This window comes from Dermacentor andersoni, chromosome 9 (assembly GCF_023375885.2).
Source record: "Dermacentor andersoni chromosome 9, qqDerAnde1_hic_scaffold, whole genome shotgun sequence".
In the NCBI taxonomy this organism is placed as follows: Eukaryota; Metazoa; Arthropoda; class Arachnida; order Ixodida; family Ixodidae; genus Dermacentor; species Dermacentor andersoni.
Window position 1 is genome coordinate 137,506,659 of NC_092822.1, and position 17,440 is coordinate 137,524,098.

The 17,440-nt window shown below is 45.7% G+C and overlaps 1 long non-coding RNA gene across 1 annotated transcript; it reads left to right on the forward strand.

Moving 5' to 3' along the window:
* The first annotated feature begins 2,033 nt into the window (after positions 1-2,033).
* Positions 2,034-6,408, forward strand: LOC129384442 (uncharacterized). Its single transcript, XR_008612162.2, has 3 exons — positions 2,034-2,612; positions 3,454-3,565; positions 3,773-6,408. It is a non-coding gene; the product is annotated as an uncharacterized lncRNA (long non-coding RNA).
* Positions 6,409-17,440: the final 11,032 nt, after the last annotated feature.

Below are 17,440 nucleotides of genomic sequence, written 5' to 3' on the forward strand. Positions count from 1 at the left end.
ATGGAAAACGTGGAGAAAGACTGCGTGCTGTTTCTAGACGAGATGGAAATAGCTACAGCGTTTGAATTGGATAGAACTGAAGACGTTCTCCTTGGAGGTACAACATTTCCTTCAAAGCCAGAGGAGCGTGCCAATCACGCGTTGGTGTTCATGTTGGGCGGAATTAATCAGCGGTGGAAGCAGGCCATCGGATATGAATTCACTGGCCGACACGTGGAAGGTGCCCTGCTCAAAGACTATGTGCTCGCCATCACCCGGCGCTGTAGCCAGATTTCCCTAATATTCCGTGCAGTGACATGTGACATGGGATCAGCAAATCGAGCAATGTGACGAGAATTCGGGTTTTCGAGCCACAGAAATTTTCCTAACGAGCAGGCTACTTCAAGACTGCCTCGAAAATCTTTTTTCTGTAGTACGCCTAATGAAGCCAGTGCCAATGGCATATGACTTAAAATGTGCTCTGAGGCTTGTGAGCGTGAGCCAGTTTCTCCACACACCGCGAACAACAAACTATTAGGTTGATGATCGAGAGTACCTCGTCGACCTCCTTTCTCAAGCAAAGAAGCAGTGCTCAGAAAATTTGTCCGAAGAAATCGACGACTCTGAGAGTTTGTTCATTGAGGAGCTGACGCAACGGAATGTTGTATTTTATACTACCTTGGTGGCTTCATCCTGAAAAGCGTCGTAAAGCACGTATCCTGTTCCCAATGCAAGGATGCCCTCCTTGGAGCAGCAAGCAATGAATATGCCTCTTTGGCAGTTGTCAAGGGGTGTGTAAGTGATGGACGGAACTTGATCTATCCGAGCAGTGACGTGATCCGCACTCTAAAGAACTACGAGGAGCACTTCACGGGTGTTATCGCGCGGTGTACAAACAATATACACACGATGAAGTCCCCGCTGAAATCGCTTACGGAATACCTTGCGAAGGTAGACCGGCCATGCCTGAACACATGTGCAGGCCACAGGGAAGCAAAAAGTAAAACGCTGATAGCCACCTACACAAGACTGCGGTTACGTAGCTATTTACGTCAGTACCCAGCCACACGTGCCGGAGGTCACGGAAGCAAAACTTGTGCTGGCGTAACTTAAAGACGCTGTAATAAGTGTGAACTTTTTGTATACATGCCCATATAAGCATGAGAAAATGTTAAGCGTAGTAACCATAAGCAGCATTAGAACTGCAGTTAAGTGTGTTCGTTATCATTTTAAACATCATTTGTGCTTCAAGGTATTGTGCATCAATATTTGTGCATCAAGCTATTAAATCATTGTTTTTTCGTGCGCCTAAGCCTTCATGTTTTGATTGCATGGTGTACGCATGGCAGTTTGCAGCCAGGTAATCCTATGTCCCCACGGCGAAGAATATTGCTCGTGGACGTAAACTTGCCGTGCATCCGTACTTGAATATGCAGCAGTTCAATTCCTTCGCCTACTTACTGCTATGTCCACATGTAAGCGCAACGACAGCAAGTTCACGACGGCGAGAAGTTGCCCGCCGTGCTCAGCTAACGTAAAAAAAAGGATATCCGATATACCTTCTCTAATCGTCTCGAAATAGCGAATGCGTCACCGAATCTTTACTCCTACTTTTCATCTAAAATATAAAAGGAATAATTATCAAACGTAAAGGCCCATTCAAGCCCCTACTGCTAGCGGGGCCAGCACTATCAAGGCACGTCACGCTGCCAACGCGTGCACCGCGACCAGCGTATGCATGAAAATGGCGGCCGCGCTAGCAGACGACGTGGTTGTCCTCACCCTAAGCGGAGCGCGGGTGCGCATCGAGACACCCTATGTTGACCCTCCGCAGTGCGCCACCACGACGGTGTAAAGTGGACCATTCTGGTTTCGGGGCAACTCCGGGGCAAGGTGATCGAGGACGATATTAATGTCGTACAAAAATCCCTCACGTGACCTGATCCTAGGTGCCTAGGGACATAACCGTTTAGGGATTTTTGAGAAAGCGCGATAGTGGCGCCGGACGACGCCGTGGCGTGTTCGTCCTCGGCGTGATCATCGTAGGCCCCGCACACTCTCAAGTTCAACAAATGGCCACAGAGGGCGAAAAAATCGACCGCGCGCTGCTGCTAACAAAACCAGCAAAGTAATATCACTTCGTGATGCTTACGTTAGTTTGAACATTTTCCGCTGGAGGCGCCGTAATAAGCGCAATTTTTTTTTGCAAACTTTCTCCTACAATTACCGAAGCACGTTTGTTACATGAAAAAGAGGGCGAAATTATCATTGCTAATTTGATATTGTATTCTTTGTAAGTAAGTTTATTGTTTCTTTGTCATTATAAACGCAAATAGCGTTCAGCATCATCGATCTTTCACGTGACCTCTGGCCTGGATTTAAAATTTTTACCGGTACTTTCGAGTGCATGGCGGCACGGATTCATTCGTTCGTGCGCTCAGGCTGGTTGCTTCTTTTTCGCTAAAACTAGTTTATTGCGCTTCGATGTCACGCGTTATTTAACCTGGGGTGAAGTGACGTGTTTGCAAGCGGACATGTAAGCCTGAAAGTTGGGTATCAGTCGTGAGCCATTCGGAACACGTCTGCATCGAAACGGGAGCTGGATTCTGGTGCAGCTGACAACGGCAATAACGGTGAGTCGTTTAACACCGCTGCTTGAATCGTTATATAATATTCGTCTCATTAACTTACAGGCGGAGACAAGTTAACGAACTAGATCCTGCACAGCATATGGCAGTCGGGATCCTCCGTTGCTGTTTCCTAAATAAACTGTTACTTGCGAGGCTGTCGTTATACACACACAATCGGGAAAGAAAGAGCGATATCGGAACGCGCGCCTCATTTTTCATCTTATTGTAGCCGTGGCCATAGGTGACTGGTTAGCCTTAACAATATACATATAAAACTTATTTTCGAGTCCGCCGGCAACTTTTTTCGCCCACAAAATCGAATAATCCTTTGGTAAAATGATGTGAAAGAACAGAATTTAATGTATTAAAACAGTTGCAAGCGTGATAATTCACTCATATTTCGTACTTGTTGGTTCCAAATGTTCTTGCTGTTCAGTTTGGTTTACCGTAGGGCATTTATTTTTGCAGTAGTGCAGCATTGCATCACGTTCGTGCAGAAAAATAATGCATCAGTTCTAATAGCTTCATGACTTTCATGTATTTGCTTGTGGAACCAGCAGTGTGATCTCTTCCAGTGTATAAATGAACGCACAAATGTTCTCATTTGTGATCTTAATAATACTTAAACTGTTTACATGCATTGTATAGTTAGGCAGGCATAAATTTATGGACAATAGCAATATTTATTTAACGTGCTGCTTAAGCGCCGTAGAACAGACAGGGTATATTTGCATGTGTTCTGTAGTCGCAAACCATTACAATATATATGTCACACCTTTTTGCATTTCATATTGCAAAATTGTGCTTTTTTCAATTTCTGATTCAGTCGAAATTTCTGTTCCAGACATGCAGTAATGAGGATGGCACCAGTATAAAGCAACACACTCCACACACTAAACAGAAGCTGCTGCCTGCTACAACAAGGCCATTGTGTGGACATTGGCTGCTACTACAAGGTAAACAACATGTGGTTCAGAAATAAGTATGCCTGATATATGCTGTATTGTCTTGCTAGTCTTGAGATACATGTCATTTGTTTGCAGCAGAAATGAATGTTTGCTCATGTTTATGGTTCAGCATAATTGGTTCGAACATAAAAGAAAACACACATGAGTTTGGCTAATCTGTGCTGTATCTCATGTGTCACCGTTCTGCCCCAACAGAGTCCATGCCAAGCATACCTTGGTCATCACAGGAGCTCCTATCCACACCAACAGAAAGGGGCTGGAGCTGAATTTGCAAGGCTTTTACACCACGAACAAAGAAGCGCATGCAGAAGAATTTACATGAGATATCAAGTCTGCAGAGCACTGTGTCAAGACTGAAAAGAGCTTCAGCCACCATTCCACCAGCGCGGACAAATTGGCTGAGTCATCCAGGTAACTCAAAAAGGACTTTATGGAAATTCTTCGTCTTCAGATGCGCCTGCAACTTCTGATCAAGCACGGACGACGCTGGCCAAAAGGTTCCATCAGTTTGCCCTTAATCAGCTTCCTGGCCATGTCAATTCCATTTGTGCCAAGTGTAATTTTTCTTCTATAAATGCAAGCTTTTTCATTGCCCATTCTCGTTAGAGATCATTCATCCTCATCCAAACATAAAGGTCAACCGATTCTTCGCTGATACTTAATACCAGTCACTGTCTAGTAGCATAACATATCTGTAGCAGTACCTTTTAGTGCATGTTGTCATGCACAATTCCTCTCCTGAAATAGCTGATGCAACATCGACATGTTTCTTGCATTAGCCTACGCACTGTTTGCTATGCACCATTTTACTTTTCTTGATGTTTTTGGCCTTCAATGCTTGCAGAGCAGGGTGGCTTCTCTCTTGAATGCAAGCTTTCTCATTTTCCATATTCCTAGTCTCGTTGATGGTTGCTCTTCTTCCTCGGTAGCCTGGGTCTTTGCGCAAGCTACACTGAATGATAGATTGCAGAATCTGGTTTTGCTGCCCCACTTGGTTGTGGTCGCCGTGTTACATTTCTCGGATGTGGGGGCCTGCTCAGTTACATTGGCAAGCAGTCTCTCGAGGTAAGCATTTGCTCCTGCAGTCCGCACAGCGACATGGACTCCCAGTGTACACACACCATAACTGGTGCTCCCCGTTCATTTTTTCCTGCTGCAGCCATGGGCAAATTGTGCTTGTGGCCTACCTCGGCCATGATTTGCTCAAAACTGAGACCAGCATATGTGCTTACATGGTTCGAAGTGTATGAAGTTGATAGCCGTACGGGGGGAAATGCCTGCACAAATGGCTGCCAAAGGTGATGCCCACGAAAGCGACTTGTCCATATTGAGACAAAGTGGGACACCAAATGTGAGCCACACATTAGTGGCCCTCGACAGAAAAGAAACATGCAGGTTGGAAAGGAGTTAATGCTAAAATGCCGGATAGTCCATTTCGCTGTGTTGGTTGTGGCAGCAGATGCCTGCATCACCTGATTTCTTCGCAATGGAAGTTGCTCATCTTCAACGGCAACTGTCGGTTCGAACAGGTACGACGCTCTGTCCAATCTGTTTGTACTGCTGTTTGTCACTCGTTACCAGACCACCACATGTGATGAAGGCAAGCATTATGCCTGTAAGTAGGCGGCTGAATGTATCCTAAGAGACCCGTGTATGTGAATGCTCACTGTTGCCATATGGTTTGTAGCCAATGTATAATGTATTCTCTGAACACTATGTTGTGAATGATTGCCGTTTATTTTTGCTGTTATCTCACTTGGTTACGGTCGCCGTATTATGCTTATCGGATGTGGGGGCCTGGTCAGTTGCATTGGAAAACAGTCTCTCGAGGTAAGCATTTGCTCCTGCAGTCCGCACAGCGACATAGACTCCCAATTTACACACCATGATTCGTGCTCCCCATTCAGCCTTTCCTGCTGCAGCCATGTGCAAATTGTGCCTGCGGCCTTTCTCAGTCGCAATTAAGCACGAACGGAGACAAGCATACGTGCTTACATGGTCCAACGTGTTTGAAGTTCATAGCCACATGGGTGGAAAGGCCCGCATAAATGGCTGCCGAAGGTGATGCCCACGAAAGCAACTTGTCCATATTGAGACAAAGTGGGACGCCAAATGTGAGCCACACATTAGTGGCCCTCGACAGAAAAGAAACATGCAGGTTGGAAAGGAGTTAACGCTAAAATGCCGGATAGTCCATTTCGCTGTGTTGGTTGTGGCAGCAGATGCCTGCATCACCTGATTTCTTCACAATGGAAGTTGCTCATCTTCAACGGCAACTGTCAGTTCGAACAGGTACGACGCTCTGTCCAATCTGTTTGCACTGCTGTTTGTCGCTCGTTACGAGACCACCACATGCGATGAAGGCAAGCATTATGCCTGTAAGTAGGCGGCTGAATGTATCCTAAGAGACCCGTGTATGTGAATGCTCACTGTTGCCATATGGTTTGTAGCCAATGTATAACGTATTCTCTGAACACTATGTGGTGAATGATTGCCGTTTATTTTTGCTGTTATCTCACTTGGTTACGGTCGCCGTATTATGCTTATCGGATGTGGGGGCCTGGTCAGTTGCATTGGAAAACAGTCTCTCGAGGTAAGCATTTGCTCCTGCAGTCCGCACAGCGACATCGACTCCCAATTTACACACCATGATTCGTGCTCCCCATTCAGCCTTTCCTGCTGCAGCCATGTGCAAATTGTGCCTGCGGCCTTTCTCAGTCGCAATTAAGCACGAACGGAGACAAGCATACGTGCTTACATGGTCCAACGTGTTTGAAGTTCATAGCCACATGGGTGGAAAGGCCCGCATAAATGGCTGCCGAAGGTGATGCCCACGAGAGCAACTTGTCCATATTGAGACAAAGTGGGACGCCAAATGTGAGCCACATATTAGTGGCCCTCGACAGAAAAGAAACATGCAGGTTGGAAAGGAGTTAACGCTAAAATGCCGGATAGTCCATTTCGCTGTGTTGGTTGTGGCAGCAGATGCCTGCATCACCTGATTTCTTCACAATGGAAGTTGCTCATCTTCAACGGCAACTGTCGGTTCGAACAGGTACGACGCTCTGTCCAATCTGTTTGCACTGCTGTTTGTCGCTCGTTACGAGACCACCACATGCGACGAAGGCAAGCATTATGCCTGTAAGTAGGCGGCTGAATGTATCCTAAGAGACCCGTGTATGTGAATTCTCACTGTTGCCATATGGTTTGTAGCCAATGTATAACGTATTCTCTGAACACTATGTGGTGAATGATTGCCGTTTATTTTTGCTGTTATCTCACTTGGTTACGGTCGCCGTGTTATGCTTATCGGATGTGGCGGCCTGGTCAGTTGCACTGGAAAGCAGTTTCTCGAAGTAAGCATTTGCTCCTGCAATCTGCACAGTGACATAGACTCCCAATTTACACACCATGATTCGTGCTCCCCATTCAGCCTTTCCTGCTGCAGCCTTGTGCAAATTGTGCCTGCGGCCTTTCTCAGTCGCAATTAAGCACGAACGGAGACAAGCATACGTGCTTACATGGTCCAACGTGTTTGAAGTTCATAGCCACATGGGTGGAAAGGCCCGCATAAATGGCTGCCGAAGGTGATGCCCACGAAAGCAACTTGTCCATATTGAGACAAAGTGGGACGCCAAATGTGAGCCACACATTAGTGGCCCTCGACAGAAAAGAAACATGCAGGTTGGAAAGGAGTTAACGCTAAAATGCCGGATAGTCCATTTCGCTGTGTTGGTTGTGGCAGCAGATGCCTGCATCACCTGATTTCTTCACAATGGAAGTTGCTCATCTTCAACGGCAACTGTCGGTTCGAACAGGTACGACGCTCTGTCCAATCTGTTTGCACTGCTGTTTGTCGCTCGTTACGAGACCACCACATGCGACGAAGGCAAGCATTATGCCTGTAAGTAGGCGGCTGAATGTATCCTAAGAGACCCGTGTATGTGAATGCTCACTGTTGCCATATGGTTTGTAGCCAATGTATAACGTATTCTCTGAACACTATGTGGTGAATGATTGCCGTTTATTTTTGCTGTTATCTCACTTGGTTACGGTCGCCGTGTTATGCTATCGGATGTGGCGGCCTGGTCAGTTGCACTGGAAAGCAGTTTCTCGAAGTAAGCATTTGCTCCTGCAATCTGCACAGCGACATAGACTCCCAATTTACACACCATGATTCGTGCTCCCCATTCAGCCTTTCCTGCTGCAGCCATGTGCAAATTGTGCCTGCGGCCTTTCTCAGTCGCAATTAAGCACGAACGGAGACAAGCATACGTGCTTACATGGTCCAACGTGTTTGAAGTTCATAGCCACATGGGTGGAAAGGCCCGCATAAATGGCTACCGAAGGTGATGCCCACGAAAGCAACTTGTCCATATTGAGACAAAGTGGGACGCCAAATGTGAGCCACACATTAGTGGCCCTCGACAGAAAAGAAACATGCAGGTTGGAAAGGAGTTAACGCTAAAATGCCGGATAGTCCATTTCGCTGTGTTGGTTGTGGCAGCAGATGCCTGCATCACCTGATTTCTTCACAATGGAAGTTGCTCATCTTCAACGGCAACTGTCGGTTCGAACAGGTACGACGCTCTGTCCAATCTGTTTGCACTGCTGTTTGTCGCTCGTTACAAAACCACCACATGCGACGAAGGCAAGCATTATGCCTGTAAGTAGGCGGCTGAATGTATCCTAAGAGACCCGTGTATGTGAATGCTCACTGTTGCCATATGGTTTGTAGCCAATGTATAACGTATTCTCTGAACACTATGTGGTGAATGATTGCCGTTTATTTTTGCTGTTATCTCACTTGGTTACGGTCGCCGTGTTATGCTTATCGGATGTGGCGGCCTGGTCAGTTGCACTGGAAAGCAGTTTCTCGAAGTAAGCATTTGCTCCTGCAATCTGCACAGCGACATAGACTCCCAATTTACACACCATGATTCGTGCTCCCCATTCAGCCTTTCCTGCTGCAGCCATGTGCAAATTGTGCCTGCGGCCTTTCTCAGTCGCAATTAAGCACGAACGGAGACAAGCATACGTGCTTACATGGTCCAACGTGTTTGAAGTTCATAGCCACATGGGTGGAAAGGCCCGCATAAATGGCTGCCGAAGGTGATGCCCACGAGAGCAACTTGTCCATATTGAGACAAAGTGGGACGCCAAATGTGAGCCACACATTAGTGGCCCTCGACAGAAAAGAAACATGCAGGTTGGAAAGGAGTTAACGCTAAAATGCCGAATAGTCCATTTCGCTGTGTTGGTTGTGGCAGCAGATGCCTGCATCACCTGATTTCTTCACAATGGAAGTTGCTCATCTTCAACGGCAACTGTCGGTTCGAACAGGTACGACGCTCTGTCCAATCTGTTTGCACTGCTGTTTGTCGCTCGTTACGAGACCACCACATGCGACGAAGGCAAGCATTATGCCTGTAAGTAGGCGGCTGAATGTATCCTAAGAGACCCGTGTATGTGAATGCTCACTGTTGCCATATGGTTTGTAGCCAATGTATAACGTATTCTCTGAACACTATGTGGTGAATGATTGCCGTTTATTTTTGCTGTTATCTCACTTGGTTACGGTCGCCGTGTTATGCTTATCGGATGTGGCGGCCTGGTCAGTTGCACTGGAAAGCAGTTTCTCGAAGTAAGCATTTGCTCCTGCAATCTGCACAGCGACATAGACTCCCAATTTACACACCGTGATTCGTGCTCCCCGTTCACGTTCAGCCTTTCCTGCTGCAGCCATGGGCAAATTGTGCCTGTTGCCTTTCTCGGCCGCGATTAAGCACGAACGGAGACCGGCATACGTGCTTACATGGTCCGACGTGTGTGAAGTTGGGTGCAAAGGCCCGCAGAAATGGTTGATGAAAGTGATGCCCACGAAAGCGACTTGTCCATATTGAGACAATGTGGGACACCAAGTGCGAGCCACACATTAGCGGCCTCCGAAAGAAAAGTAACGTGCAGGTTGGAAAGGAGTTAAGGCTAAAATGCCGGGTAGTCCATGTCGCTGTGTTGGCTGCGGCAGCAGATGCCTGGTTCACCCGATTGTTTCGCAGTGCAAGTTGCTCATCTTTAACGGCGACTGCCGCTGCATCGGGACACTGACCAATCTGCATGAGCCGCTGGTTGTCGCTCGTTACTAGACCGCCATGTGTGACGACGACGGTGAGCCGTTTACGAGCTCGCGTCAAAGATTCCAGTGTATCTCGACATACACATTTTATTTCTGCTATTGCACGAGAATGTACATACACTGCTTGTCTTCTGCCAATAAAGTCGCACGTTCTGTTCACTCACTTGTGGCTTGTTTGTATGGGCGTCAGTAGAGGCTCTTTGGTCTCCTGGCAATTAGAACGCGCCGGCTACGCGGCAGCCGAGGCGAGTACGGCGCGTACGAGCGGATACAAGCGTACACGACCGGCAGAAAGCGGCCATATTGAATGCTGCTCTAAAAAAAATGCGCATTTCCGCTTCCTGTTTTAGCAGCGTCATCTGGCGTCCACCTAGGTAAGTTCCATGCGCTGCCGCTGCTTATTTTCGAACCACTGCGGAAGGTACAGTTTCCCTTCTCGTCATTCCATAGAATAAAGGTCATTCTATGTCATCGTTCTCCTGACCGCTCTTTATTCTATGATCACGCGTTGTTCAACATTGCTCATGTGATTGTACGTGCGTTGCTTGTGTGTTGGTTGTAGGTTCTGTGTTACTTGGCGGAAAGCCGTGATCAGTGGTGGTGCGGCAGTGCGGCTTTGGCCTCGGTGAGCTCTGGCTGTGCAGAATCAGCGTTGTGTGACTCGTGCTTCCTTGGGAACCCGGTGGTGGTGACAATTGAAATGTCGAAGTGGCCTAGCGCCTCGGCAGCGAAGTTCTGCGAACCGCGATGTGGCGTCGCCGTGTCCGACTTTGCTTAACGGACATCGAGGGATGTGCTGCTCGCTACAAGTCATGTAAATGCGACTGCGTCAACTGCGCACTGTTCAGCGCTGAATGTGTGTTTGGTGTGCTGTGCTTGAAACGAGTGGTGCAGCCGTGCAGTGGTGGAGGAGCTAAGTGGTTTGGTGCTCCATTGGTGCGTTCACAGACATGTGCTCCCGTTTTGGTCTCATTAGCGGCTGTCGCGGGATTGTGGTGTACTCCTTGCCTAGTATGAAATTTACGATGCTAACACGCAGCATGTTGATGCTTTTCCGTGCTATGTGTCATTTGCGTGACGACCGAGTTGAAAACGAGGCATATGTCTGTGTTCTTTGCGTTTGTGTGTTGTAAGTTACTTTCTATTGTGGAACTCCTGGCAGTCTTATTACGCAAGGAGTACGAACGTAAACATATAAACATATTTCTCTGTGTCTGAAATATTGAATTAACCATAATACGGCTGATAAGTGGGCTGCACAGCCTGTGTGAATCAGCTACCTTTTGTTGCGACGCTCTTCCGCTTGGTAGACTAATGCATGGTGCGCGTTTAATTCTGTACTATTGTAAAAACCATTTATTTATTCACTGCTTCTTCGCCGCAGTACATTTTAGTTACGCGGTGAAGCATACTAAAAGCGGGAGGGGGCCGTTATCACCCAGCATAGTATGTCCACTTAGGCGACCTGAGAGGCGGCGGGTGCGCGAGTGTATAATTAAATGTCAAGTGGGCCACTCTTCACTTTTAGTATGCTTCACCCCAGTACATTGCTTAGGCTTCACCGCGAAACATTGGTGTGTTGCGAGAAAGGTCATCTTAAAAAGCCCAGTTATGCAACGTTTATTTTGTGGCTTGCTACACCGCAATACATAGTTGGAAATAAGCATCGTGCAGTAAAGCATACTAAGAGTGGAAGTTCACATAGGTTTGCACTATGCTCATTATTTTCAATTGTGATATAATATTGAAGTGCATCTGTCTGTGCTCATGGTAATTCATTGACAATTCTTTCTACATTACAAATTCATATTGCAGAGAAGCTTACTAAAACACATTCACCATCATGGAATGGATTATTCACCTTCAACGCAGGAGCACAATGCGGATTCATGCCCATGCTTTTGGCTGGACTGCACATACTCTTTGAAAATTGATTCGTTGTTCATAAATGCACTGGTACTTAATCTAAACTGGAGGCCTGAAGTTGATATGGAAGCACAATTTTTATTAAGGGGACAAGATGTTGCCAAGACAGTCACAGCACAGCATTTTTTTTTCTTCCAGGCACCTCTTCTACTAGAAGCTTCCATTAAAGTGTTTCAAGCCTCTTTGTGAGCCAGCACATAGTGTATATAAAAATCAGACGCTGATTGAGCTTGGGAACATCACCTATGCTCTCTACAGTAAGCTGTGCACAGGAGAAGTTCATGTCTATATAAGTAAAATAAAATATAGCACGACCAGACAAAATAAAAAAAGGTGGTGAGCTGCAGCAATACTAAGTGTTAAATGGTGCTTTATTCTTTCCCTGGAGTTTTCTGTCCTTGTGCTTTTTATTATGTATCCTCCACAGTAACCACGCGAGTGCCGAACTTGAGCTTGTTGGTTTTTTGGTTGGTTTTGGTTTTTTGGTTGGTTCAACGACTACATTAATATCAGTATGAGGCGAGCTATTTGGCAAGACAGTAGGAGCAGCGGTAGGAAAGTCCAGAGAAGAGGCAAAAAAAAGCTTGGCTGTAAGAAACCTTCTGGAAGGGTTTGCTCACTAAGGTCAGCTTTGCTGGGCCAAATCACCCTTTACAAGGCAGATGGCAAGAAGACAAACATTATTAGACGTAACTTCCTAAATACAAACAACAAATGCACTGACTACTACGTACACAGCTTCACACTGTCTTTAGACGTACATTCAGTTAAGAAAAACAGTTTAGAATGAGATGAAGTTTATAAACAAGTGAAAGGAAAACGAAGTTACAAGCCAAGATGCGATGTACTTCCTATTACCGACAGAGCTGTTGCCACGGATATTCAATTTGATGACATCTTTCCTAATAATGCAAAATTACTTCCACACCGTATTCTCGACGGTATATTACAAGATCACCTGAAATACCTTCAAACAAACGTTGTAATTGCTACAGATGCTTCACAATGTGAAGAAAAGTCAGGTGTAGGAATATTTTCCCCGATTCTCGATTGGACATTTTCTCTTCGGCTGCCAGATTTCATACCGATTTTTTTAGCTGAATTCATGGCCGTGGTGCTGGCATTACGCAAATTAGGACCATCAATTACGTCAGCCGTGATGAAGTGCCTCAGACAGGCTGGCCAACGTTTCGATAGGAGGACCTATCTTCGTCAAAGGCGGCCTCGTCATCCTCGGCGTGTTAGTTTTAAAGGGTTAGTGCAGTGACGTCACGTGCGGGTGTTGTCGCTGGCGGCTGGTTTTAAAGAGAGAGATTACAAGAGGAAACAAGCGCTGTCGTCCGACGTCTGTGAGCTTCATTCTCAAGACGAGGGGACAAGAGCGTGAGAGTGGGCACGCGGGAGAAAAGAAAAGAAATAGAAGCAGAAAAAAAGAAAAAAAATAAAAAAAAGGGGGGGGGGAAACAAGGGCGGCACCAAGACAGACAAAAAAAGGGGGAGTGAAAGAAAAAGAAGGAGAAAAGGGAAATCTTTAAGAGATACGGGGGCTTGGGAGCGTGTTGGGGATGCGAAAGGTTAGGAGGTATTCAGGGGGAGTCGTTGGCGGCATGTTTTTGAGGAATTAAAACGGCCGGTCAAGCGGTCAGCGCGCGAGTAACACAAAAGACAAAAAAAAGAAAAAAGGAGAAAGGAGAAAACCCAGACGAAAAAAAAACATGAGTTGAAAGTGACTTGAGTAGCATAGTAGTAATACGTCGAGTAATTTTGAAATAGTTAAGGTGGCGACGAGGAGTCTGCGGTGCAATGTATGGGGTGACTGAAAGGCAGCGGCATGGTCTTTCAAGGGGCACTGCCCCACGCGCTTAACGTAGGTGTCGTTACGGCGGCATCCAGAGATGGCGATACTCTGGGTTGAGGCGCCGAAAAAGGCATATTGACTTCGGAATGTGTTGTCGAGGGGATTTCAAGAAAAAAAAAGGATAGAAAAAAAAAAGGAGGGGTGGGGAGGGAAGGGAGAGGGGGAGGGGGGCCGAAACCGGTATAACAAACAGGAGGGTGACGCACGCAGAAGGGGGCAAGTGTAATGGAAGAAGGGGATCGCACAGCTGGTATAGACGTAAAAACCTGAAAGAGTACATTAAATTAAGTAGTAGGCAGGGAAAAAATTTTTTTTTCCTTTTTTCCCTCTCTCTTCCCGAAATGGAAGAGTAGGTGAGGTTAAGAATTAAAGTTGGCTGGTGGCCTAATGTGTTTTGTGTATTGGTTGATGACATGAGAGTTTCAGATTTAAGTTACAGCTTTTAAAGATTCTAAGTTGCCGCGTGCCAAATTAATTCCTGTCGGGTGTAGGCAATTAAACTTGTGTATGAGGTATGATTCCGTATACTTCCTTTCGCGAGGGGAACGGAAATTTGTTTGTAGTATATAGAGCCTTGCTTTGTCAAACATGTGTCCATGTTCATTAAAGTGGCTGGCTACTGCTTTGGGTAAATTGTGTTTTGTGTCCGCGCGGTGACCATTGAGTCTTGTATTAATTTGTTGTCCAGTCTCACCTATGTATTGTTTGCTACAAGCGGCGCATTCTAGACAGTAGACTACGTTGCTTGATGTGCAGCTGAAAGCCGAAGTTACCTTGTGTGTGTAATTCGACGCTGTACTTTTTATTGTAGTAGTAGATTGAATGTGTTTGCATGTAGAGCACCTGGGGCGGCCACAGGGATTGGTTCCCAACTTCTTCTTTTTCTGTAGTTTGGCGTGCACAAGAACATCTTTAAAATTAGTGTTGCGTCTGTAGGCCACTCTGGGAGGGTCGGGGAAAATCTTCTTAAGTTTCTGGTTGCTGGTGAGAATCGGGTAGTATTTACTAGAATCGGGTAGTATTTACTTAGGATGTTATTCACGTTTGGGAGTGCGTTTGAGAATTTAGTAGTAAGAAGAGGCGTTGTTGTTCTTGTGATCCTCGGGCGGGGCTTGAGGACCTCGGTTCGATCAAGTTTGGTTGCAGCGATGTAAGCTGTTTCAAGGTCACTGTTTGGGTGGTTCCTGTTTGATAGCGTTTCTTTAAGGTGATCGAGTCTATCTATGTAGTCTTGGTTTTCAACGCAAATGCGACGTAGTCGTGTGGCTTGGCCTTTAAAGATGCCTTGTTTGCAATGTCTGGGATGGTGGCTGGTATATTCTAGGTACTGTTGTTTGTCGAAAGGTTTCCTATACAGCGTTGTCTTTAGTTCACCATTGTCAATGTATATTGTTGTGTCCAGAAAGTTTATGCGCTCAGTTGAGGATTCTGATGTGAATTTTATTGTTGGGTGAACAGAATTTAGAAAGGCTACATATTTATCTAGACTGTCTTGACCATGTCCCCAGATTATGAGTATGTCGTCTATGTATCGTAGGTATGTGTGGGGCTTGGTAGTGCAGCGCGACAGGAAATCTGTTTCTAGAATCCCCATAAATATGTTCGCGTAGGTTGGTGCAAAAGGCGTACCCATGCTTGTACCATGTATCTGTAGGTAGTAACTCTCTTCGAATTCGAAGTAGTTATGTGTGAGAACTAATTCAAGGAGAGACAGGTAGACTTCAGTAGAGTGTTGTGCACTGTGTTTAGACAGCGTTTGTTTTATCGAAGATAAACCATCAGGGATTGGAATGTTGGTGTACAGCGCCGTGACGTCTAGTGTTGCGAGAATTGTGTTGTGGGGTAGTGTGCCTTTAGTATTAATGTCTTCTATAATTCTCAGCAGGTGGGGCGTATCTTGTACAAATGACGGAAGTGCTTTTGGCAAGTCACCAAGGTAGTGGTTAAGGAATGTGGAGATGCTCTCTGTCGGGGTGTTGTTGTTTGATACTATCGGACGGCCTGGGATAATAGCAGTGTATAGTTCAGCGGATGGAATTTTATGAATTTTCGGAAGGAGGTAAAAACGTCCGGCAGTTTTGTTGCTTGGTTTAAGAAATTTGTATTCTGATGGTGTTATCAATTCATCAGCCAAAAGTGATTTCAGCCTGTTGGTAATTGTCACTGTGTAGGAAAATGTCGGATCGTTATCTAGTTTGCGGTAATGTTCTGGGTTGTTTAGTTGTCTGTAAGCCTCGTGCTTGTATTTTTCTATTGGCCAAATAACTATACTTCCACCCTTATCTGCTTCCTTAATAACAAAAATCTGAGCTGCCGGAATGACATTGTTATTAAGGAAGCAGATAAGGGTGGAAGTATAGTTATTTGGCCAATAGAAAAATACAAGCACGAGGCTTACAGACAACTAAACAACCCAGAACATTACCGCAAACTAGATAACGATCCGACATTTTCCTACACAGTGACAATTACCAACAGGCTGAAATCACTTTTGGCTGATGAATTGATAACACCATCAGAATACAAATTTCTTAAACCAAGCAACAAAACTGCCGGACGTTTTTACCTCCTTCCGAAAATTCATAAAATTCCATCCGCTGAACTATACACTGCTATTATCCCAGGCCGTCCGATAGTATCAAACAACAACACCCCGACAGAGAGCATCTCCACATTCCTTAACCACTACCTTGGTGACTTGCCAAAAGCACTTCCGTCATTTGTACAAGATACGCCCCACCTGCTGAGAATTATAGAAGACATTAATACTAAAGGCACACTACCCCACAACACAATTCTCGCAACACTAGACGTCACGGCGCTGTACACCAACATTCCAATCCCTGATGGTTTATCTTCGATAAAACAAACGCTGTCTAAACACAGTGCACAACACTCTACTGAAGTCTACCTGTCTCTCCTTGAATTAGTTCTCACACATAACTACTTCGAATTCGAAGAGAGTTACTACCTACAGATACATGGTACAAGCATGGGTACGCCTTTTGCACCAACCTACGCGAACATATTTATGGGGATTCTAGAAACAGATTTCCTGTCGCGCTGCACTACCAAGCCCCACACATACCTACGATACATAGACGACATACTCATAATCTGGGGACATGGTCAAGACAGTCTAGATAAATATGTAGCCTTTCTAAATTCTGTTCACCCAACAATAAAATTCACATCAGAATCCTCAACTGAGCGCATAAACTTTCTGGACACAACAATATACATTGACAATGGTGAACTAAAGACTACGCTGTATAGGAAACATTTCGACAAACAACAGTACCTAGAATATACCAGCCACCATCCCAGACATTGCAAACAAGGCATCTTTAAAGGACAAGCCACACGACTACGTCGCATTTGCGTTGAAAACCAAGACTACATAGATAGACTCGATCACCTTAAAGAAACGCTATCAAACAGGAACCACCCAAACAGTGACCTTGAAACAGCTTACATCGCTGCAACCAAACTTGATCGAACCGAGGACCTCAAGCCCCGCCCGAGGATCACAAGAACAACAACGCCTCTTCTTACTACTAAATTCTCAAACGCACTCCCAAACGTGAATAACATCCTAAGTAAATACTACCCGATTCTCACCAGCAACCAGAAACTTAAGAAGATTTTCCCCGACCCTCCCAGAGTGGCCTACAGACGCAACACTAATTTTAAAGATGTTCTTGTGCACGCCAAACTACAGAAAAAGAAGAAGTTGGGAACCAATCCCTGTGGCCGCCCCAGGTGCTCTACATGCAAACACATTCAATCTACTACTACAATAAAAAGTACAGCGTCGAATTACACACACAAGGTAACTTCGGCTTTCAGCTGCACATCAAGCAACGTAGTCTACTGTCTAGAATGCGCCGCTTGTAGCAAACAATACATAGGTGAGACTGGACAACAAATTAATACAAGACTC